Source organism: Anolis carolinensis, chromosome 4 (genome assembly GCF_035594765.1).
Source record: "Anolis carolinensis isolate JA03-04 chromosome 4, rAnoCar3.1.pri, whole genome shotgun sequence".
Taxonomy (NCBI): Eukaryota; Metazoa; Chordata; class Lepidosauria; order Squamata; family Dactyloidae; genus Anolis; species Anolis carolinensis.
In genome coordinates, this window is record NC_085844.1 from 77,984,403 (window position 1) to 78,010,151 (window position 25,749).

The 25,749-nt window shown below is 40.7% G+C and overlaps 1 protein-coding gene across 2 annotated transcripts in view; it reads left to right on the forward strand.

Moving 5' to 3' along the window:
• Window positions 1-19,065, forward strand: part of cd83 (CD83 molecule) — a 62,014-nt gene extending 42,949 nt beyond the window's left edge. The window contains exons 6-7 of one of the 2 annotated variants that reach the window (XM_062980687.1): window positions 12,972-13,035; window positions 16,358-19,065. The gene's annotated coding sequence lies outside the window, so the exon portion shown is untranslated. The remainder of the gene's footprint in view (window positions 1-12,971; window positions 13,036-16,357) is intronic. The other variant, XM_062980686.1, reaches the window with a different exon arrangement.
• The last annotated feature ends 6,684 nt before the right edge of the window (window positions 19,066-25,749 follow it).

Sequence of the window (25,749 nt, forward strand, 5' to 3'; positions counted from 1 at the left end):
TGTGTACTCTGTTTCCACTGCAGCATGTTAACAATGTGCCCCTGAGGGTAAGTGGCATCACAAAATGCATCATTTTACTTTTAAATATATTTTCAGTACATGGCAGAAGGGGGGAGGATGAAAGAAAAAGAAGAAGAAGAGGGGGATCATATGAAATAACACTCATCCATGAGATTAGCTATTCAGCACTAGAAAGTGACCCATCTAAAAAGATGTCAGTGTTGAATTTTTGGGGGGAATGTGGATCCATTCCCCTGGTGAATATTCTAGCCAAATCCCCCAATCAGTTGGATTCATACCAAGTGGGTACCCCCCATTTTATTACATCCCCTTCATTATTGTGTATCTTCTTGTTGTATACCTCAAACGTGTTTCCAGCTTACGGCAATCCTAAGGCAAAACTATCACGGATTTTCTGGGGCTGAGAGTCTGCTACCCAAGGCCACCCAGTAGGCATCAAAGGCCAATTGGGAAATCAAACCCTTCTCTCCGGAGTCGTAATTCAAAGCTCAAACCACAATACGCACTAATTCACTCTGTTCTATATAGGGTGCTTCCTGAAGCGAATTTTTTTTAGTGTGCAAATGCCCTCTGTCTTTCACAACATTTTAAAGGAGGCCTGTGCCGTCGCGCCTGGGGCTATACTCTTAGTGAAAGAGGCATGGACGTGACATCTTTCCCCAGGGGATTGCTTCTTGCCCTCCTTTAGGGAAACTGGAACTCCCAAGGACCAAAACACTGTAGTTAACTCAAAAACTGGATTTATTCTTCACAAAGGGGGTAAAAGAAAATATACATTACAGTCTTTGATTGTTTAAGTCCATGAAGCTTGTCCAGATCCCTCTTTCTCTGGCTGTGAATGCCGGAGCAAACTCAGCCTCAGTCCAATGACCTATATCTGAAGACAAGAGTCTTCCTCTGTTGCCAAAGGACTGATGTGAAGGCGCTTGAGACTCCTCAACGTTGTTCAGGTTGGCCCTGAACATGAAGTGTGAGTCCCAAGGGCAAGAACCTCAGAATTGGTGCTGAGAGGTAACTTTTGAAGGGCTTTCAGAGCCAAGCCTCTCTTTCACGTCCATCCGATAGAGTGGAATGAAAAGGAGGAAACACAGTCCTACTCCAGGAAGAGGTGGAGCCAAACAGTTTTGCTGAGTGAGCAATGTAACAGGTACAAACAACATTGATTGACAGATATAAATAACCAATCCAACTACATTTACAGGGTAAGGGCAAAATCAGGCATGATACAGCAATTCAAATCTTGAAACTTATAGTTTGACATATAAATGGCGCCACTCGCGCCGTCACAAGGCCAGTGACCATGCTGTCCCCCATGCAGCCTGTGGATTTTTCTAGGATTTTACAAAAACAGTATTTTCTACCTCTAGTTCTTTTTCTAGTCCATGTTTTCAGAAAAATCTTAGAAGGGAAGGATGGATGGCCATTTGTCAGGATTGCTTTGATTTTGTGTTTGTGTTTGGCGAGGATTGGACTGTATGGCCCTTGGGATCTCTTCCAACTGTACAGTTCTATGGAATAAGTGGTACAATAGTGCTAGAAAGTAACTGTATTGAAACACTCCTGGGAATACAAATGCACCGTGGTCTTCTGAATAGTTCAGTATCAACATAGCTTTCAAGAGTACAGAAGACGTATATAGTGAACTTGTGTTTTCAGGTTTATTGAATTCCTGCTGTTTGGTGTCTTGAATGGTGCTGAACAATCCACTGATAAATATGAACCCAATACTGCAAAGATCTGACTACTTAATCAAAAATACTACAACATTAGTGTGAATTCATTCAGTCACTCTATCTACAGGCTGAAGATTCTCATGAACATCAGAAAGTTAGAAAATAAATAAGGCACTCTACAACTATAATGGCTCTGCTCAACAGGCACATTGTTTTGAGGAATTTTTGCCATTTTGGGTTTTAATGACCAATGTGGATTAAAAGGTTTATCAGTGCAAGGAAAACACAGCAATCTTTAATTGATCATCTGCTGCAATGAATTAAAACTTGGTTGCATGCGATGGTTGCCAGTGACTTCCTTGTACAGAGAGTGATGGATCGGTTCCAGATTTTAAACTTTAAAAGAAGCTATCCAAAATACACCTATTTTTTACAGAGAAGGATCAGTACTTTTGAAAGCTACTTTAAATTTCGGTCTTATAAAAACACAGAGTGGATTCACTTATTCACTGATCCACTGAGATAGAAGCTGCTAGTCTCCACTAGTTGCAAGAGGAAAATAAGTTCCTAGTCTCTGCATGGCAGATAGATAGACTCAGGGAAGCCATGGCCTTGAATTTGCAAGACCTGTTGATCATGAGTTGGCTTGGAGGCCTCTCATTCATAGGGTTGCTATAAATCAAAGTTGGCTCGTGGTAGTTGATAACAACACAGTCTGTCTCTGGGCGGATGGAGAAATACATTATGGGTATTTGATGAAAGATGGAATGATATAGAAATAACTGGCAGGGTCTGTAAGTGTTTGGTTACCACTTATTGAATATATCAATACTTGGACAACATCCATTTTCTTGGGTCATATACCAAACTCTGGAATGATGTTCTCACTTTTTAAATGTTGAAATGGGATGGATTCGGCAGTTTTATACATTTTCAGACCTAGACATTGTATCAAGAGTTTCATTTCTTTAGTTGTATTTGATTTTATCTTGCTAATTTTTGTACACTTTGATTGTATTAGTTCATTTACATGCTATTGAGACAAAGGTATTAAAGAGTTTGTGCAGCTCTATGTATTAGGCAAGAGTTTTATTATATTATCTTTGTGTCTTAGAATTTTATGGGGAGCTCACGTGCCATAATTCTCAACTTGTCATTTTCCCATGGTTTTGGCACAATTTCCTCTTTCTTTTTTCTTTAATTGAGAAACTTGTTAAGAATGTAAACATGGAATAGTTGCACAATGCCTTCTAACTGTCAGCAGGAGAAACCTACTGTTTCAAAAAGTTCTGAATAAATTACAGTACGACCCCTGTATTCATGAGGGATAACTTCTTGGACTTCATGTGGATATAGGAAACAATAGCACACCCTATTGAAATGAAGGACTTCTGACGTAAGAATCCCGTAGAATCACACCCAAGACCTAGAATGTTCTTAGATGACATATTTTGTCAGATGTACCAGTCCTGCAGAAAAAGGGGATGCCTTTTGTTAGTACTATATCAGGTTACAGTGTTCCCTTACTACTTCGCAGTTCACTTTTTGTGGAATCGCTGTTTTTCAGTTTTCCAATAAACTCTAAAAGACTATTATAAATCATAAAAAATTACAATTTACAGTCTAAGGAAGGGAGGAAGGAGAAGCTGAAGGGAGAGAAAAGGAGCCCAAGTGCAATGGGAGGAGAAGGAGGCGATTTATCAACACACGATTGGTTGATAAAGACTTAAAATAGTGTATAATTACTAAAATTATAAATATTAAAATAGATATAACGTCCCTACTTCGTGGATTTTCACTTATTGAGAGTGGTCCTGGAACGTAATGTAGCGGAAGCCAGACTTCCCCTCTTCTCAGCTTGTCATGTGTCTGAGCGGACGCAGTGGAAGTAGGAGACAGACAACTGGAGGTTTTTTCCAAAGAAAGCAGTTTACTAAGTTCCTGCAGCTGCAGAGGTTCATCCCACGCACAACTAGATGCTGAAAAGGGAGAACCCCGCAGACAGGGTCAAGTGTCTATTTATACAATTCAGTGGGTTCAGTTTACGACCGCCCACATATCAAACCATTGGTGCATATTTGTGGTGCAGTATTACATTTCATTACTTTCGTTTCTCTCAAAACACATGATTTCAGGGAAACCATGTGATAACCCATCGGCTGTGTTCCTGGCCTGCTCGTACCTCCTTATATGGCCATTTCCTCCTACCCCTTCATTCCTGCCTTATTCCCCCATTTTTTTTTTTTGCGAAGCGTGTATACAAAAGCTGAAGCAAACTAAATGAGCAGACTTATGGGTCCCTCCAATCCCTTCTAGCTTGCAGCCAAGCTATCTTTTCAGTGGAAAATGAGCGCAGAATAGCATTTGTACATAGTTTCATCACCAGAGGTAAACAACACATGAGGATTAAAAATATTAATCAGGTTTTAGAAAGGACATAGTCCACAGTAGAATTCTGATCTAGCCCAGTCATTTGGCTTCTTCCGATGATGGATTTGTTGCTATGGCCAGAGGTGGCCATTCACATACATGTCCAACTTTCAGGTCTTTTCAGTCTTTGGCATAAAGTCAAACTGGGGGTGTGTTTCCTCTTCCTTGATCAAAGGAATAATGTTCAGTTAAGTTGAAGAAAGTCTCTTTGTCCAATCAAGTCTCTAGTCTCTAAGAATTGTCTCTGTGTAAAGAAAAGTCTGTAAAGAAAATCTCCATCTCTCACAGGGCTTTAGCTGTCATACCCAGTATGTGTGGCGTGGGGTAGACTTAAACTCCTACGGGTTTTGGATTCCAAAACAGGCCTTCCAGTAATAATGCCTTATGGATCTCCATTTTGGAAAACAGGCCTCTCAGTAACAATGCCTTATGGATCTCCAATTTAGGAACAGGAGTCCAAAAAGCTGAAAAAGAAAGCAGGAAGACAGTGAGAGAGAATGGGGGAGGGGGAACGGATTACCCATCTGTCGATCATCCTGTTCGGCATCACTTTTGTCTCAGCCAATCTTGTTGAAATCCCTTGTCTCTCCACGGGTGGGGCAGGTAGGCCACTATTCAGCTCCCAAACGACCCCTCCATGGCCTCTTGAGAAATGATTCCTCCATGGGCCTTCTTTCGCGATCTGCAGTAATCCTTTTTACTCTGGTCCTGCTGCAATGGTTAACTTATTTTATTCTTTGTCACATTGTCTCCGTGCTATATCCTCCTTTTGGCTTAAAAAGCAAGGTTGTTAGATGGCATATGAAAAAGTCCCTCATTGTCTCTCAAATCCGTCAAAAATCCGAATTATTTGCAATGTCCCATTACAAAAGGTCCTATCCAGGAGAGTTGGGTCAAAATAGAAAATTGTATGTTGTTGAGTTGGTCAGCCCTTACAGCCTCCAGCCTGATGCCACACTCCATCACAGCCTTAACACTCAGCAACACCTATAGGCCCTCCCAGGCCTCTCAATAAACATGTCTCATAGACTTCTGGGTTTATCCCATACAGGAGTTCAGGACCTGTAGCAAAAAACAATGAGAGGGAAAAGAAGGGGAGGGAAATACTCATCCTTCCAGGCTGTATGGCTCTTGAAGCACTCTCTCTAGTCGTTTCGCTCACATCCACGGCAGGCCTCCTCAGAGGTTGTGCCTTTGACAACACACTCATCTGTCTTGAAATCCAACAAAATCTTTCTTCTCCGCATCTTTTTCTTTTCCTTTCCGCAAACGATTTAACAATCGTGTATCCACTTGCTGCAATGCAATCTTCCACTCCAGTCCTGCTGCAGTGTTAAACTTACTCAATTCCCCTTTTACACCGACTCGTTGAACAGCTCAAAATTTGTTAGTAACACACGTTGAAAAGCCTCCTGCCGCTTCTCAAATCTGGCAAAATCCAGGCTGGGGGCGATGGAAAAAATGCCCCTATTTGCATGATCTAATGTCCCGTTTACAAAAGTCCTAGTCCTTCCTTTCCGTAACCTTTAGAAAGCGTTGGGCCAAAATCACAAAGTTCAGAATCCAAATCTCACAAAATTATTATGAAGCAACATGAGATGCAGCCAATTATATCATGTCTTTGGTTCTCAAAAGGATAACTTTTTATCACTTGGGCACTAGCTCCCTTTTTGAATAAAATGTCAATCAAAAATTTAAAAATCAATGTCAGTTCTTAATCCTTCTGTGTCAGGAATATGGGATCAATTTTTTTTCCCAAAAATAAATATATATTTATTTATTTTTTTGCACTGCCAACTTGTGACAGTTTTCCATACAAAGTCTCCACAACCAATAACTCCTCTCCTTGTCCTCTCCTTTCCAAAACATTCATTCACATTCCTTCTCCTTCTTCTTGACTCACCAAGATCACCTGTATTCCAAAGTGCTGCAAAAAAAAAAAAAAAGAACCTCCAACATTTCCCTATAACCTGTAAGGGGTTTAAAGTCTGTAGAACAGAAAAAAGGGGGAGTAGCCCACAGAGGCTTGAGTTTTCAAAAGTACACTTGTTCAGGCTCATTTTTTTTTTTTGAGATTCAATTTCTGGGCAGATGTCCAGCTCTTATCTGTTGTATCACCATGTTCTCTAAAAACACTGAAGCATTGTTCTTTCAAAACAAGGATTTTTTTTTTCAAGCCTAAGACCATTTTTTTCCCCCCCAAAAAAATATCTACAGCTTCCGAATTGCTTCTGAACAAATCTACTAACATTGTTTATAACTCTTTATGCATTTTGAATTCAACACATACATCTCATTCACACAAGGTTCACAGGAATTCTGATTAGTGGTTAGTTGTTTAGATAAAGTCACACACTCTCTCTCAGCTCATGAAACATTCTCACCTAGTTGTCCCAAAACAAGTTCAAAGCAAGGATTTAAGTTCCAGGTGAAAGACAGAACCCCAATAATATTATATATATATATATATATATACACATTTACATCATCATTTTCTTTCTTTTTTTTTTATATTAGATTCACATTACATTTTTAAAACTTCACTAGTTCACAGCGGCTTTCATTGACCTTGGCTGTCCACTGGAATTCCATTATCTTTCTCTGGGCATTTCGCCTGAGTTTAACCAGAATGACAGGGAGTTTTTACCTTGGACTGTCTGCCAAGATTTTCCCACTATCTTTTTGGCATGAGGCCCAGGTGCAAAAGAAAACTTTTTAAGAAAACAGCTTTTGTTTCTCAGAAATAACAAGGAAAACTTTCTGAGCTTCAACACCACTTTAACAGCCTCAACACCACCCTCCCTTTTTCTCGCCTCTCTGCAGCTTGTCAGCAAAAGCAAACTAACACAGACCCTCTTCGAATCAGATTTTTTCAACCGTAATAAAACATTTCTAGATATTTGTGCTCAACATTTTTTGTGTAAATCTATAGACTCATTTTTCATTTTCACTTCAATATTACCACGAAACATGCAGAACTTGAAACTCATTATTCCCCACACATGACAAAGAAATCAAACAGTTTTTTTTTTCCTTTCCCCGGGAGTTGCGACTCCTCATGAGCCCTGCACGACTTGGTCTTGGGGCACCCTCACAAGTCTTGTTCTCTGGGGAATTCCTTCTACGGCTCTACTTGCAACTGAGCCGAAATTGTCTAACATACACTGTAATGGGGTGGTGGATTTGAACCCACTGCCTCCCATCCTGCCTAATAGAGGGGACTGCCTTGGACTGGGCACCTGGACACTCAACGGTGTGTGTCAGGAATCACAAGACAGAACCCCTTTATATCTCCCTGGGAACCTTTGTGTCCCTCCCGGCGCTGTTCCCTTAGTGTCTCATTTTAACCACTATACTTGCCAGATTGCTGTAGACGTCGGACCAACCTTCGCCCCTGGGCTTTTTCCCTGGATCCTTTTCCTCCTAGCTGGTTTCTTTGGAACCTCGCTGTCGTTGCGGCTCCCACCGTCGGCCGGCGTTGGCATCAGAGGCAAGTACCGCAGCCGGTCTTATAATATTCAGGGGCCCCTTCTCGTCTCACGGTAGTTGCCTCTGGCCCCCACCGCCGAGTTGGGACCGTCCTGCCAACGGGATCCGTCTCCGATCTCCTGGCCCGTCTTATTGTGGAATCACGTCGGGGTCACCAGAAAATGTAGCGGAAACCAGACTTCCCCTCTTCTCAGCTTGTCATGTGTCTGAGCGGACGCAGTGGAAGTAGGAGACAGACAACTGGAGGTTTTTTCCAAAGAAAGCAGTTTACTAAGTTCCTGCAGCTGCAGAGGTTCATCCCACGCACAACTAGATGCTGAAAAGGGAGAACCCCGCAGACAGGGTCAAGTGTCTATTTATACAATTCAGTGGGTTCAGTTTACGACCGCCCACATATCAAACCATTGGTGCATATTTGTGGTGCAGTATTACATTTCATTACTTTCGTTTCTCTCAAAACACATGATTTCAGGGAAACCATGTGATAACCCATCGGCTGTGTTCCTGGCCTGCTCGTACCTCCTTATATGGCCATTTCCTCCTACCCCTTCATTCCTGCCTTAGTAACCCCCGTGGTAAGCGAGGGAACACTGTATTCCATCATTTGGTCCAAGTCATTTACATGTAGGAACAACTTAAAGTGGTAGAGAAAGAGGATGAAGAGAAGAAACTGATTAAAGGGGGTATCTTGGAGAAGATGAGGGAAAGCAGAGGATGGAATATTTAGTTCATTTGGGACATCTCCCAGAATCACCACCACCATGCCTAGTTGGTATGGTTGTTGGGGATTCTGGTGCTTGTGGTAGAAATAATCCCTAACTTTCCCGTATTTATGGGGGACCCAGTCCCCAGGCTTCTCATGCATATGACACCTATGTCTGGAGCTCACTAGATCTTTTTGTAGGCGATTGCTCATGTCAACAAACAAGATGACAACATGAAAAAGAGAACATAAGTGAAAAGGAAGTGTATCCCTGCTCTGGATTCTCTATTTGCATCCGCATGTTCTTTTCAGATTGCCCATCTGTGTTTCTTTGTCCTTTCCTTTTAAAAAGCAGAACAAACAGCATTTGATGTACATACCCCCCTGCAGGAACTGAAAAGTTCCTATGCACATGACAGGCCATATGGCAAATTTCTTCCCCACAAAACCTCACACATCAATGCAATCTTTTCTGCTACTGCATGGTTGTATTCTTTGCCTCTCAGTCTGCTTGATAATGTACTCACACGTTTCCTGTTTTTTGGGGCTGCTTTTGACAAGCTAGAATTTCCTTTCCTCTTGTCATCCAAAGAGAGTGAAGATCTCTAGCTGAGATTAATAAAGAGAGTTCAAATGGGATATATATATTTCTCCAACCTTATTGTGGGAATCGAATGTCACAGCATGTTGGAAAGAACTAGGAAAGGAATGGAAGGCATTTGTTTCTTTGAAAAAATTACAGTTATTTAAAAGGTGTCAAAACAGATCTGATTTATTTTCACCTCTGAATTATGAAACTTTACATTAAATTCAGATTTCATCAAAAAACCAAAAACAAGTGTTAAATAATTATAGAACAATGTGCCATTTCTGCTACATCGATATATTTAATTTACACAGAGGTGAATATCTGCAGCAGATGAATACTGTGTCTCTTTGGGCCCCTCTGGCTGAGGCTTTTGATTGCTTTGGGACAGGATTGTTAGGATTAGAAGTATAGAATTTGGGCAGCATGGAAAGAAAGATTAAGGGACATGTGGACACAGGCACAGTTTCTAAATACAAAGCTCAATACTTTAAAGGTCAAGAAGAGGTGGTTCCACATTTCAGCAAAGCAGATCTAAATGGAATGTCAGTATGTCATCGTATCAATAACAGCTGAGTAGTTAATCAAATTGCCTAGAGAATCATAGCTATAACAAAATTTGATAGGTCAAACAGCTGAAAAAGTAATGTTCAAAGTACGTATCGGCTCCCATTTGCATGCCAGTACTATGATCCAGTGACTCCTTCAGGATATCTTGGATGCCTTGGCTTTTCTTGTTAGAGAAATTTGGGAAGATTTCCACACACATGTTTATATTACTTCATGTGAGAAATATTCCCAACCTCCTGACTGATATATACTAGGAGCTTTGTGGATCCAAAATAACTCCAGGATCGTAATTTAAGACTCATCAAACAATGGGAGTCAATATGACGAACATAGCAGCTACTTTAGAAGATGGCAACCAGATACAAGAGCCCCTGGTGGCACAGCGGGTTGAGCCACTGAGCTGCTGGACATTCTGGTTGTTGGTTTGAATCCGGGGAGCCGGGTGAGCTCCCAGTGTTAGCCCCAGCTTCTGCCAACCTAGCAGTTCGAAAACATGCAAATGTGAGTAGAAAAATAGGTTATCGCTCCAGCGGGAAGATAAAGGCACTCCATGCAGTCATGTCGGCCACATGACCTTGGAGGTGTCTACAGACAACTTTTTAGCTTAGAAATGGAGAGGAGCACCAACCTCCAGAGTCAGACACGACTAGATTTAATGTCAGGTGGAAACCTTTACCTTTACGTAACCATTTATAGGTAGACCTCACCTAACAAAGTCTTATGCCTGCCCAGCCCTCCTATCTTTCTTGTCCTCTGTTTAGCTAGGTTTTCCCCCCACCAGCCACAGCATAGGGAGGATGGTGTGGAAAAGCTGGAGAAACATAAACGTTCAGTATATAATAAGTGATACAATGAAGCTTGAGCAGGGAAAAAGCTGGAATCTGTTCTTTCTGGTTCGATTATAGCCATATTTGACTCTTTACAACAGTGATTATAAACAGCAGCTGCCTGTTGATACTTTACTGAGCATGTATGAATACCAAGGGAAGAACCGATAAGCTTCACCGTGTTTAAAATGCACAGATCTATGCATTTGTACACCAACAATGAAAAGTGGAGGTTGGTAAAACAAAAAGAATAATCTCTGAATGTATTTTGGAAGAAGTCTTGAGGTGATCTCTAGACATTTTCAAAAGTTTTTGTTTACTCATGCAATGCTTACATGATCTGGATGTTTAATTTCACGTGTGCATATACTTGGGTTTTGAATAAAACATCTGATGAAGCATGTTCAAGCTGCTATTCTTTTTTGTAATATAGGAATATCTCCTTATTCTTTCCATATTTCTTCTGGCTGTGGTACCAAAGTTGCTGTTAAAACATTATGCCCACTGACACATTTACTTTGTTAACAGAGTTGTACTTCTACAGTCACCCCTTCACATTTGCAGGTTTAATTGTTGCTGAATTTATTAGTTGTAGATTTGAAATGTTCTACCTAGGAATCTCTAGGTCCTCCCTTCAGTGCACCACTATGGTCAGCTTCTGCCAGAAATTGGCCATGGATTCACACTGGATGATGTAGAGATTTTTGGAGAGGTGTTCTCAAAAGCAAAAAAAAAAGTGGATGTTCACTCTCACTTTCCTGTACACCCCACCACTAAAAATGTTGGGGGCCTATTGTATGTAATGTAGCCCTTCCTGTCAATGATATCCAATAGAAATGTCAGAATGATGAACTTCAGTCCCCATGTTTCTGAGCACAGTCAGCTATGAGGGATGATGTGAATTGAAGTCTAATAATATCTAGAAGCCCATATTTCTCCCATTTTTGATGTAGGATATGAAATTCATGACCTGCTATTATGGCATTCTATGGCCTGAATTTTGTCTGTTATTCCCAACTGCAGTAGATTTGCTGAATTAATTGCCAAATCCCACTGATTCAATACATCTTTTCTACTTGGGACTGTATTCCCTTTCGTCTTATAATTAGCCTAAATCCAATATTCTATTGGATATTGCGCCAATACTGTGAATGTAGCAGCGGTGTGATGAAAATTGCATCCCAATTATGGATATTTTTCTTCCATTTCCCTCCCTTCTACAGTTATTATGCCATTTGCAAACCAGTTCCATATGGTTTTCAAGGGTGTGAGGGAGGTTGCAGTGGAGAAGTGTGTTTGTGTCCTTTCGATTACATTGATAGAAGCAGTTCTTCTATTCCTTTCTAGATTCTAGTCATTGCCTGATGGAGATACCTGTGATATTAGAACATTTATGGGTAATTTTTTTAGAGGGGGAGTGATGAATTTGATGCGTGGCTACTGTTTTCAAGTTCAGTAAGGTGTTTGATATAATGCCCTTTGGGTGTTGAAGTTTCTAGTAAAGAGACTCGTAGAAGTTACCCTGGTAATAGTAATGCAATAATAACAGCATACCTTCTCTTTCCCTTCTCTCTAATTATTCTTTAATTGCTTTTCACATCGATGAGGAACTGTCAGTGAAATGAAGTTCTGTTTAATATCTTTCTCTTCAGATTCAGCCTGTCTTTGGTTACCAAGCTGCTAACAGCATGCTCCAACACTTTGCCCTCAAAATTTGATGTTTATTTTAGACATCTTGAAGAAAAGCTTTGAGCTATGAGATGGAAATAATTAGGGTAATTCCGAGTTTAAAATTACTATATCTATAATAACATAAATTTTCTCACATTTTATTATAACAGCATGTTGAATATATGGCTTTCAAGATTCTGATTGCAAGGGCACATACAAAACAGATATATAGCCAAGTGGAAGTGCAGGGGGAGGGGGGGTGGAGCCTCTCCAGAAAGTATAAAAGCATCTGCAAATAATTTTCTTACACTGATTGTAATATCTTCTTAATGAGTTCATGAGCACTGACTAGGTACAAGTCTTTAGCAATTATGGTCCAGCTCAATTTCAATATCCAGGTTGTATGCTAATACTACTGACAAATGTCTGGCCTTTTGGATATGGTTAGAATTTAGTTACTATTATCATCAAGATGACGTGAATGTTTGGAAGCTACATGAATAAGGGCCCTCAAAGAGCTCCATGTACTGCAGCAACTGCCCTGCTCAGGCCTTAGAAACTCAAACTTCTTTGATTCATTCACTTGACCTGCAATTTGGTTTTACATTGTACATTTTAGTTTTAATTTTTTTTCAATATGGTTATCAGCTTTGAGTTTCTTTAAAATGATATTAATAATAACAATGGTGGGCCCAGTTTGTGGGACGAGGGCTTTGGAGATTGCTTTGGGGTGTGTGTGCATGTTAATTTTTGTGAATGCCTTCAGGCACGCCCCCCCCCCCGCCCTCTCTGGGAATCCACACTTCTTCTAGGCAGCATATAAGTTTAAATAATAAATAAATAAATAAATAGTTCTGAAGGACACACCACTTTCCATCCTTTCCTCTCTGAAATTCTCCTGGGTCTCCAATAAAAATTACCCTGAATGGAATTCTCCCAGGCCTCTGATAAAAACTACATTTAATATAATTCTCTTGTTTCTTTTGTTTTTCTTCTTCCAGGAATGGAAAGGAACTTCAGCACACAGAGTTGTTGCCCCTAGTGATGGAGTTGGAGGTGACAGAGGTAACATAATAATAATAATAATAATAATAATAATAATAATAATAATAACAACAACAACTTTATTTATATACCGCCCTATCTCCCGGATGGGACTCAGGGCGGTTTCCAATCATAAAAACCACACATACATTACATAACAACATAGTAACACATTATTAAGCAAGGTAAAACAAAATTACAATTATATGGCAATAAATAACACTTACACAACCTGATCAGGGAACCATAAACCCAATATATTAAAATGTATCATTGTAGGCTAGATAAATCTTGTGCAGTATATTCAGGCCCAGAGATCGGCGGTATTCCAATGTAATTACTCAAAAACCTGCCGACACCACCAGGTCTTCAGTTCCTTACGGAAATTGTATAATGTAGGGGATTGCCTGATCTCTTTTGGCAGTGCATTCCAGAGCCGGGAGGCCACTGCCGAGAGGGCTCATTCCCTCGTCCCCACCAGCCGCACTTGAGACAGTGGTGGGAACGAGAGGAGAGCCTCCCCGGATGATCTCAAGGTCCCTATCTGCTGGGCCCATCTTCACTGCTTTTGCCCACCCTCTGCCTCATCCAAGCACTGCCCAGACGAACAGCGGAGGGGGCTTCCTGGTAGTCCATCAGGTAAAGATATCCACCAAATGCTCCTCTTCAGTGCTCCGACCTAGCAGCCTTACCACACCAAGCAAGAGGCAGGCCCTGGCAGCATATGTAGCGGGGATACAGCCAGCTCATTGGCTATACCAGTATTCAGGTTAGTTTCTGACAGGGTATTCTGGGCTGAGCGTTTTTGAGGATGGTCACCTGAGGTAACGATGGAAGTGGCACTTTCTTATTAACTTTCTTCATGACGGGATCCCTCTTTCATCCGGTTCAGCGTGACCAAATATGTGGTGGAGGCACCCTGGCTTTATTGTCATTGTCCTTTCTAGGAGCAGGCAAGGGTCTTGCTCTACTGGCTGGGCCTGGTCAGAGTGGTGCTCCTGCTCTGGGCACAGGGCTCTTCAGTGTGGTTTTGGTGGTGACTACAGCAGGAGCCTGGGAGGCCTGGAGGAGGGTGAAGGTGGTGGCATGGAGGTAGCAGCAGCACCCATCCCTAGAGCCTGACTATCTGTATTTCTTCTCCTTCTCTTTGGCTGACTCTTTAGCCAACAGGAGGCAGACCTGCAACAACTGGGAACCTAGGCTTTTAACTTGTATTTCTAGGCCTGTAGTTTAAGATAGTATAGTGCTTCCCACACCCTGGTCTCATAGGCTGGCTGGACTTCATTTCCCAGTATTCCCAGTCATTGGCTAAGGAAGCAGAGACCTCTAGGACTTGGAGTCCTAACAATTCAAAATGCCACTATGGGAGCCTGCATTACTGTTGGACCTGTTTGTGAGGCCTCCTCCCAGAGTTCTAATCTCCATGGCAACCAATAAACTAACAGAAACAAAGGAAAACGTGTTTAACTGGCACACACAGTCAAAGCATGTGTGTGTTGGTGGGTTTGTGGTCAACAACAACAAATATGTTTAACTGTCAACCCTATATATATAATTTCAAAGCAGGTATTGTTGTGGGTTGGTTTGTTAAACCACAAAAGAACGGTCTAATATTCTGCCACTTTGCTGTGCTGAGGCTGGATGTGGATTGTGTTTTTGGAAGGAGGTACAGTATATACTCGAAGATAAGCCGGGTTTTTCAGCCCTTATTTATGAGCTGAAAAAGCCTCCCCCAGCTTATATTCGGGTCAAGGTCAAGCCAGCAGTGGAGCCTGGAGGCCACAGTATGTTTTCTTTTCCAAAACCTCCCTTCTTCGCTTCTCCTCCCATGCTGGTTATCTTATGTTTTTTTGAGAAAGAGACAGAGAAGAAGTGAATGTTTTCAAAAGCGAAAGGAGAGTGTGAGAGAAACCCTTGCAAGCCAGATAGCATGGGCAGAAGGGGAAGAAAAAAAGATATTCTTGCAAATTTGCACGATTCATTACTATTGCTATTACTACTACTACTACTACTACTACTACTACTACAGTAGAGTCTCACTAATCCAAGCCTCGCTTGTCCAAGCCTCTGGATAATCCAAGCCATTTTTGTAGTCAATGTTTCCAATATATCGTGATATTTTGGTGCTAAATTCGTAAATACAGTAATTACAACATAATATTACTGCGTATTGAACTACTTTTTCTGTCAAATTTGTTGTATAACATGAAGTTTTGGTGCTTAATTTGTAAAATCATAACCTAATTTGATGTTTAATAGGCTTTTCCTTGATCAGTCCTTATAATCCAAGATATTCGCTTATCCAAGCTTCTGCCGGCCCGTTTAGCTTGGATTAGTGAAACTCTACTGTACTACTATTATTGCAAGAACATTTGAGTCTAAAAAGAGGGAAGGAGGAAAAAGAGAGCACCAGAAGGTGTGTATTTCTTTTTATTCCTAAGGAAACAAAAATGAGGTGGACTTTTTTGGGAGGAGGAGAGAAGTTTTAAAAAGCCTTTTCTGGCTACTTTTAGAGTTTGAAAAAGGGAGAAAGAAAAGAGGTGGGAAAGGGCAGGAGAAAAAAGGACAAAGTTGTTTTTAGGGGGGCTTTGCTTGCATTTCTTCCTTGGGTAAATGCATGCTCCAAAGCTTCTAAATATTTATATAGATGTTCCCCCTACAAATACATTAATATATAAATTTTCCCCTCATATGTTTACAGGACTTTGCAAATCCTATGTAAATATAGATAACTAGAGATTTCCATGTACCTGCATATCTGTTCCTATATGTATACATTAATTTTATATATGAATTTTACCCTCACATGTTTGCAAGTGCAGAGGGAAAATGCGCGTGCACGCGCACACACACACACAGATGTCTAGATAGATATAAACATTGATAAATCGGGCTTGGAAATATTGCAGGAGGAAAATGCACATAGAGAGAGGATTTGCAAAGGTTTCAGGGGGAAATACACATGTGAAATTATATATAATGATAGATCTATATCTAGCTCTGCATTGTTTATGTAGGCATTATATGTTTGGCTGTTACTATGTTGGAAGCTGGCCTGAGTCCCCAGGGGGAGATAGATAGGGCAGGGTACAAATGAAGCTGTTGTTGTTGTTGATGATGATTATTATAAAGTTATTGTTGCTTTTCCACTTATAGAGTTAGTTTACTGTTTTTCTTTGAAATACAGTAAATATTCAAAACATTTAACCCACTGATGCCTCAATTAATGTAATTTTATTGGTATCTAATTTTATTTTTGAAATTTACCAGTAGCTGCTGCATTTCCCACCCTCGTCTTATACTCGAATCAATAAGTTTTCAAAGTTTTTTGTGGTAAAATTAGGTGCCTCGGCTTATATTCGGGTTGGCTATACTCAAGTATATACGGTAAGTCCCATTTGAACGCGGGTCCAAAGGAGCACAGCCACCACCAGCAGAACTTGGTTGCCAGCCAATAGCCTTCCTTCCTCTGCATTTGGTGAGAATTGGGGAACCGTCCGCACTAGAGAGGGGCCCTCATCACTATAGCAACCACCTCTGACCAGAGTCTATCCAAACAGTGCCAACTTTTTCCATCAAGGCCAGCTCCAAGATGGGCAGACAGCAGCTCCAGGTCCAGAAGCAGCACCCGAGGAGGAAGTGACCCGAGATGACTCTTGAACAGTGATTGTGCGGGACTCCATCACCAACATTTATTTATTTACATTTATTTACAGTATTTATACCCCGACCCAGGTTTGAACTGATGACTTTTTAATAGGTAGGATTTTTTGCAGCCGTGCTAAACCCAGTCCCTTAGACCTTAGATGCCCAACCTGTGAATTAAAAAACATCCCTTCCTCACTGGAACGGTGGCTCCACCTGGAACTTCCTGTGGTCACTTGTTCTGGGGCAAGTGACAAGTAAGTCAGCTGCCCCCTGCTCCCCACTTGATTTGTATATCTGCCCGCTGCCTGCCTCATTGTAAATTAACATGTACATATATGTATATAGTATTTAAGAGTTTTTAAAATTGTAATATGTAAGAGTTGATTTTTGTATTTTAAGTGTGTAGAAATAGAATAAGCTGTTTGTTTGAGAGTCAGGGGAGGGCTTTTTGTGGGAGGGAGAGGGGAATCATGGATAAAAGTTCATTTAAATGTGTTTGCTAATTTGAGAGTAAGGATATATTTGTTTGTTTATTTGAGGGTAAGACAAGAGGGCCTTTTATGTGTGTGTGAGAGAGATGATATTTATTTTTGTGGAGAGTTTTATTTATATCAGTGTAAATAAAAAGATAGATATTGTTTGATCTGCTCGGTATGGCTACTTGGTTATGGCTCTGGATCGAGTGTCCAGCTCTGACCGAGGTTGGTTGACTAAGGCACTTCCACACCATACTTAATTGTGCACTGAAGTGGGTTTAAAAAACCCGCTTCAGTGCACATTTAAGTCCTCCCACAAAAAAAACCCTGGCTTTTTTTTTGGGGGGGGGGTGTCTAGATGTCATCCCAGTAACTACCGAGATGTCATCCAGTCACCCTAAAGACTCCCAAAACAACCCTTAACCCTTGTGTCCAGAATGGTGAATTGTATAGTTTGATTTATCATTTTTAAAAAGATAAGAAACATGTAGCATAACAGATTGCAAAATATGTAATTATGTATGCAACTCAAAGTTTTGTAAAGATGATGATAGGAAAGTTAAAAGTATATAAATGCCTTCTTAAACTAGAGATCAATGATGAACTCATACAAGAGTACAGGATACAGTGAACCCAGAAGGCTTGGACATAATATCTGTATGGATGCACTTAATATATAGTTGGTAACTAAGCCCCCCAAAAGCAGTAAAAGCATCTTAGAATGTTTTAAAGCAATGTTGGGAATGACAAGATAAGGAGAATTTCATTGTCAAATCTAATGAACTTATAATACGGTGAAAAATTACTGGTCTAAGATTAATTTGTTCATTCCAAAAATTAAAACTAGACATTGTAATGTTTTTAGAAATATTTTTTGCTGAGCATTATTGTTAAAGATCTGGATTGTAAATGACAACAACACCAAGACTATGTTTTGCTCAAATTTGGAAACAGACCAAAGCGCTGATTATGGAAGAATGGATTGTTCCACTTGCTGAGTTGACCCAAATGGACAAATTAATGTAGCTTCTAAAGATACCGGTATGCCAGATGAAGACTTTCTGAAGGCTGGAAAAATGCAAAGATATTGCAAGAAAGACAAACTCTCATGATGTAATTAAGCTGTGGTTATGGCTGTAGCAATTTTAGTGATATTATGTATTAAATACGTGTTGGTGGAATACTGATTTTTCTATATTATATTATTTTGTGGTAATATAGATTGCTGGTGTTAAATATAATAACTAAATGGATACATTGAAAAAAAGGAAGAAAACCATGCTTTTCATGCAAATCAACCACATTTGATATGTGCTATGCAGAGGAATGTCTCAAAATACTTCACATTGTGCCAATCCTAAACAAAATGATCATTTTTGTGTTGTACTTCTGTTTGGATTTGGCTACCTATTTTTGACTAGGAAAGGATTAATAACAAATAGTATGCGCACAACCTTTCCCTGTCTTTCTTAGCACAATGAATCTTGAAGAACTGAGTTTTGAAATTAACAAGTAATAGGCCATATCAAAACAGTGTTTTTTGAATTGTCCTGTCTTGCTTCCCTTTTTAGTTACAGAGTGTTTGGTTTTCAGAGGGATAACGTGTCTGGAAATCACTGGGCTATGGTTGGCTCTGAGGGATAATCATCAAGTTGTCCCGACCCACCTGCCCAGCCAATGAGCCAATGTCTTCCACCAATGAGATGAGTAGTGCTCCGCAGAACTTTGTCTATGGATCATGTTTGGAAGAATTCAGATACCTTCAGCTCAAGTTATGAAGAGACTGGAACAATCCTAATTATATGTGTCTCTGTGAGGGTTATACAATTCGCTAGCTTAGTTTTTCTGTTATTTTTTATTTTAAAATTTTTATTCTTTAATAAAAACAACATTTAACATAAAATAAAATAAAACTTAGTGGAAATTACACATGGCATATCTTCATTCATCTATATATATAAATGAGTGATGGCATCACGGTGACCCACAAAACAACAAAACTACAGGCCCTCCAACCTCGAAATTTGACAACACAATCCATCATCCACGCCTCTAGGTTGATACAACAAAAAGAAAAGAAAAATAAAGTCCTAATTAGAGGGAGAGCAATAATTGTTTTTATCCAATTGCTGCCAGTTTAGAGGGCTAATCTCTGCCCACTTGGTCTCCTAGCAACCAACTCAGCCAAGGGACAGCCAGGGTTCAGTTAGGGGACAGGCAGATTTAGGCCTCACTTAGGCTTCTTCCACAGATTATCTAATTTACACTGGATTATATGGCAGTGTAGACTCAAGGCCCTTCCACACAGCTATATAACACATTTATAATCTTATATTATCTGCTTTGCACTGGATTATCTTGACTCCACACTACCATATAATCCACTTCAGTGTGCATTTTATACAGCTGTGAAGAAGGGGCCTCATATAATCCAGTTCTAAGAAGATAATATAAGATTATCAATATACAGTAGAGTCTCACTTATCCAACATAAACAGGCCGGCAGGATAAGTGTATATGTTGGATAATAAGGGATTCAGGAAAAGCCGATTAAACATCAAATTAGGTAATTGTTATACAAATTAAGCACCAAAACATCATATTATACAACAAATTTGACAGAAAAAGTAGTTCCAGCGCAGTAATGCTATGTAGTAATTACAGTAGAGTCTCACTTATCCAACACTCGCTTATCCAATGTTCTGGATTATCCAACACATTTTTGTAGTCAATATTTTTAATATATCGTGATATTTTGGTGCTAAATTCATAAATACAGTAATTACTACATAGCATTACTGCGTATTGAACTACTTTTTCTGCCAAATTTGTTTTCTAACATGATGTTTTGATGCTTCATTTGTAAAATCATAACCTAATTTGATGTTTAATAGGCTTTTCCTTAATGCCTCCTTATTATCCAACATATTCGCTTATCCAACATTCTGCCGGCCCATTTATGTTGGATAAGCGAGACTCTACTGTACTGTATTTACAAATTTACCACTAAAATATCACAATGAATTTAAAACACTGACTACAAAAACATTGATTATGAAAAGGCAGACTGCGTTGGATAATCCAGAACATTGTATAAGCTAATGTTGGATAAGTGAGATTCTACTTTAATATGAAACAATTACTGGGATAGAATAATGCAGAACAATCTAATCTCTAAAACCAGGACAATAAATAAAGACCAACAGTCTGAAAGCAGGGAAATTGGAAATTCCACAAAGGAAACAATCAGGGCCAGCTAACACCTCCCAAGAAAGGATTCTTCCAGAAAGGAAGCTGAGAAGGGAGTGAAGCACTGTGTATTACCAAAGTCATTATTATTACTATCATTATTATTATTATTATTATTATTATTATTTTGTGGTCAACCGTGAAAATGAATACAATCTGGCTCCAAGTATCCAAAACACTAAAATCAGACTATATAAAAATTAATGTGGTAATATAAAACAGAACAATACAATCTCTAAAATCAGAACACTAAATAAAGAACAACACTCTGAAAACAGGGGAATTCCACACAGGAAACAATCAGGGCCAGCTAACACCGCCCAACAAAGTATTCCCATCATCAAAGTCTGGCAAATCCTGTTTTCTCAGGGCCACAGACAGTAGAAGCACATAAAATATCGCAAACAACACCACTCTGAAAACAAGGGAATTCCAGACACGAAACAATCAGGCCCAACTAACACCTCCCAACAAAAAATTCACTCAGGGAGGAAACAGCCAGGCTTTAAAGCTGCAAGGCCATTACATCCTAATCATTTTTCCTAATTGCAGCATTCATACTTGCCTCCAACAGACAAAAAAAACCAACCAATCAGAAATATTGTATATTCACAACCTTTAGGAAATAATATCCCCTGATGGCGCAGTGTGTTAAAGCGCTGAGCTGCTGAACTTCTGGACCGAAAGGCCGCAGGTTTGAATTGGGGGAGCGGAGAGAGCCCCCACTGTTAGCCCCAGCTTCTGCCAACCCAGAAATTCAAAAACATGCAAATGTGAGTGCATCAATAGGTACTGCTTCGGTGGGAAGGTAACGCCGCTCCATGCAGTCATCCCATAGGACCTTGGAGGAATCTACGGACAACGGCGGCTCTTCGACTTAGAAATGGAGATGAGCCCCAACCCCCAGACTCAGACACGACTGGACTTAATGTCAGGGGAAAACCTTTACCCTTTACCTTAACAACCACCAATTCCTCAATACTTTATTTCCCATATCACCAGACTTGGTCACAGCAACGCATGGCTGGGCACAGCTAGTATTTTATAATGTTAAAAAGTTACAAACATATCTAACCAAATAAATAAAAATTAAATGAATGAGTGTGTGTGTGTGTGTGTTAAAAATCGCTCCTTGTACCCCCATCCCCACCCCCAAGTCTCATTTGTATGGCCCAGGAGGACTGAAGGACTACCTTAATTGTAGCCTAGTAAGTTTTTTTTAATTTTAAGGATTGCTTTGGGTGGCTTTGGCGGAGGGGGTGAGTCCCATCCTGCACCTTTGGGCTTTAGAGCCCAAAAGGTGCAAGATGGCTGTGGAGACTCATCTGGTTAGTCCTGGAACTACCCGGGGAAAAGTCTCCACAGACCCAATACCACATTAGAGCTGGGCCTATAAAGAAGGCCCAGATCTAATGGGGTCTTTAATTTATTCAGAATAACCAAGTTTATTCCAAATTAATTTGTATTTAGGTAAAAACTCAGACAGGTCCCACTTTTTGGGCTTGTCTGGATGGGCCCTGACTCCGGCCAAGAAAAGGAAATAGAGAGAGATCCAGGACACTTCATCTTGGAAATAATCATTGAGCATTTCCTGGCCTTGACTGACCATCGGAAGAGGGAGGGAAGGTCAAAGTGGGGCCTGTCCATAGCGGTTCAGCTGCCATTGGTTGGCCCAATTGATAGCGGAGACCCCCGCTTTTAAGCTCATCTGACCTACAGCGGGGAGTTCCACAGATCCGGATCGCCAGCTGAGTGGGAAAGTGTTCTGACCGCAACAAATTATTATTAAATTCTTTTCATTACTTTCCCCCAGCCCTAACATTGTAACTAATCCCTAAATAAAAGTATCTTTTCTTTTAACTTGAAATTCTCTCAAATGGTTATTTTGTATCCCTTTTCTGACTCCTCTGCATGAAAAACCTCTCTCCTTTCCTCCACTAACCCAGCCGCCATTCAAACTCTGGCGGGGAGCCTCCCGGGCTCTCCCTGCCATTGAGTAACATGGCGGACGGAACAATTTGACCCATAACTTCATCGAAAATACTCCAAGCATGCTTATCTTTTATATCTAACACTTTTGGAGGATCCTGGTTCCGGGACAACCAACAGCGCCAGAATTGGTCCAGTTTAAAACTTTGGATCAGCTGCCTGTCAAAAAGCCGGTTCCGATTGCTCTTTCCCAGCCACAGCTGCTCCTCGGCTTTCGTGGCTGGCGGGTTGCCTCTGCAAGAACATGGGTTTTTCCCAGGGCTGCTGGTGGTGGATTGCCATCCCCCCTGGGAGAGGAATGTAGTTTCTTCAAGGACCAGCTGTGATCTCTATGGCGGCAAGGGCTCCCGGACGAACTTCTTCTGTTCATTCATTCATTTTTATGAATGACCGGATTCTTCATTCATATACTTACCTACAGTTCCATGGATTGCCGGGCTCCCAAGAACAGAAATCAACTTGAATTCTTTCACTTTATTATTTTTATGAACTTCCAGGTGCCTGAGCTGCTTATGAACTTTTCATGAACTATGAACCACATGTCTATGAACTCTGTACATGAACTTTGATTATATTATGAATTGCTGTTACACACACACACACTGAATTCCCCAAATACTCTACATGAACTTCCCCTCGGTGAATGTATGGCATATCTTAGATATTATTTTAATTGTTACTTTAGATATCATTCCCCGGTATATTTTAATCAATGAAGGCATAGCCTGAACTCTAGTTAACCCCGAAAATTCCCGCCTTCCCTCACCCTGTACTCTGGGCTTCACACACAAAAAAGGATAAACTGTCACCATAAAATTTAATCTATTTTGCATCTGCATGGCCCATAGTGAGAGATTGAGCCACCCCAGATCGGAGCAGTCCCCCGGGTGATTAAATCTCATATGGTAATGTTGACCACTAACTCACCTGGACCCCTGGGGAGCCATAGGAAGGCCCCCCCCGCTGGTCCTGCCACCATAACCCCATATTATCAATATTTGCTGTCACCTCCGCCACACCTTAGGTGTTCATGAACTGTGTACATGCGTAAAACCCGGGACATTCCAAATGGCTCTATTCAAAACAGCAATAATCTTAGATTATCTTAGAAGGCACTAGCCTCAGGTAGTCACTTTGCATAAGATATCTCCAATGATTCATTTACCAAAATCCATTATCTAGCTGACTCCCGCCTCCCTCAACCTGATTGGCCCTGACAGAGACGAAGGTTGTTCCACATTGGCCAAGGCGCAGGGCGGGAAACCAAGCTCCCGCCTAGTGCGGCGCACCTATCAGCAGCCAGATGAGCGGAGGGACGGGGCGGAAAATTCAAACAGACTTCAAACTTGGAAATGTATAAAATGGCTTTATTTTCACTGTAATGTTACATCTTGCATGTCGAACTATCGCGGCTTGATGTCCTTTTCAGCTGAATCACTTTAATAAAACGCTTTGACGGTTTTTTCCTTCAACTTGGCAGAGCCTTTTCCTTTCGGTCTCAGGTAAATTATATTCAGGGTTATTTTCTACTTTTCGGTCGGCTCGCCAAGGTTCATTCCCTCATCTGAGAGACGGATCGGATCTCCCTCACAGGGTTGATCCCTACTAAATCGCGGTTGATAACACTTTGACAGAGATGGGGCATTTGTCTGCAAACACAGAAAGTTAACTTCTCCTGCAAGATGAGTCTTCAGAGTCAAGGAATGTATGTTTGCACAGGACGAAGTGAGAAATTTGGCTGGGAAAGGAGGGAAGGGCTACTACAGTTGGCCTGGATGGTCATCCCGGTTATAGGGTAAAGGATAAAACTAAGCACTAGCCACAGGGAGTTCCTAATAGCTGGTAAACTGGCTGGGATTTCTGGGAGTTGAAGTCCAAAGCACCTGGAGGCTCAAAGGTTGAGAACCACTGCTCTAAGGTCAAACATTTATAGGGCCCATACACTAATTGTATCAGGGTCATAAAACACACTGATAATCTGACTCCCAGTTTCTGGAAGACCTTTTCTTCCTTTCCCACAGAAACGGGCAATTGATTTTTATTGCATGCTAATAAAACTTTGCAGTCCTGCCATTTGATTACTATAGTCCTGTGTTCATTTGTGAGTGTGATACCATCTACACATGGAAATTCATAACCAAAATGGCTATGGTTATGACAGCTAAGGCGATTTGTAGTTGTAACTAATAAGTTTTGGTCTACAGTACAGCCCCTTTATCTACTGTGAATACAGTCCCAGACACCATGGGGATACACGGACTGTGGATAATAGCAAACTCTATTGAAATGAACGACATCCAGCTCAAGAATACCATATAGTCACATTAGAGGATCAAAAAACGCCTAAACATATTTTGTCAGGCTAACTGAAACTGGATGCCAATCCCGCAGGTATGGGGGTTAGGGTTAGGGTTAGAGTTGTATTTTGTTGGTAACAAGAGGCATTGGGATTTTGTGAGTAAGAAGGGTGGGCTTCACCCCTGAGTACACAAGGACTATATTCCTTTTTCAGCAACTCTCTGCAGTGGTTTCACAGTGCTAACATTGTCATTTAAAAACAGGCCCTGCTTCCCCTCCTAAAACATCCCAGTTGCAGCTGTGTGGAAAACAGTATATGGAAGTCCTGCCTGGTAGTTGATAGTAACAGCAACAGTTTTGCCTAAGAAGAATAAACAGTATTATCTAACGACTAAAATATCCAAGCTGGGAAGGCAGACAATGAAGCAAGGGTTTAAATATTCAGTGCTGGCTCCAGGCATTGTTGCCTTCATAATCCTGTCAGTGGATACTGAAAGCTCTCGAGATTAACAGAGCAAACTCACTTTGATAGAGGAATTGCATTTTCAGGTCCTCGTGGAGTGTGTAGGAGACACTTCTAACTTGAATTGCTACTCATGTGCCAGCTAAAACCAGATTTCTCAATGAATTCCTCTTCAATGGGATCATTTTCAGGTTATAAAACCCCTTAAGTGTATGTGAAATTATTGCCACTGTTCAATTCCAAGGGTGGAGAGGAAGTGAGGCATTCAGGCATCACAGATTTCAAAAGCAGATCCTTTGGACAGAAACTTCAAAGAGGTCTGTTTAGAGTTGGCACTGACAACTTGGAAGTATTTACTTTGAGGTTTTAGCACTTGTTTTCTTACTGTGCTGCATTTTTTGGGAAATCAGTTCATTGCAGAAGTGTGTGAATGAGAGAGAGTGAGAGAGATGGAAAAAGAGAGAGGAAATATGTTGGTTTAGAACCAGACTATAGGGGAGCTTATTTTAATCTTTCTTCCTCTGTTGGTTTCCTGATGAAAATGGACTTCTCAGGTATTTCTCCCTACAGGGCAAGTGCTTTCTCAGTGGGGATTATTTTCATCAGCAAAAT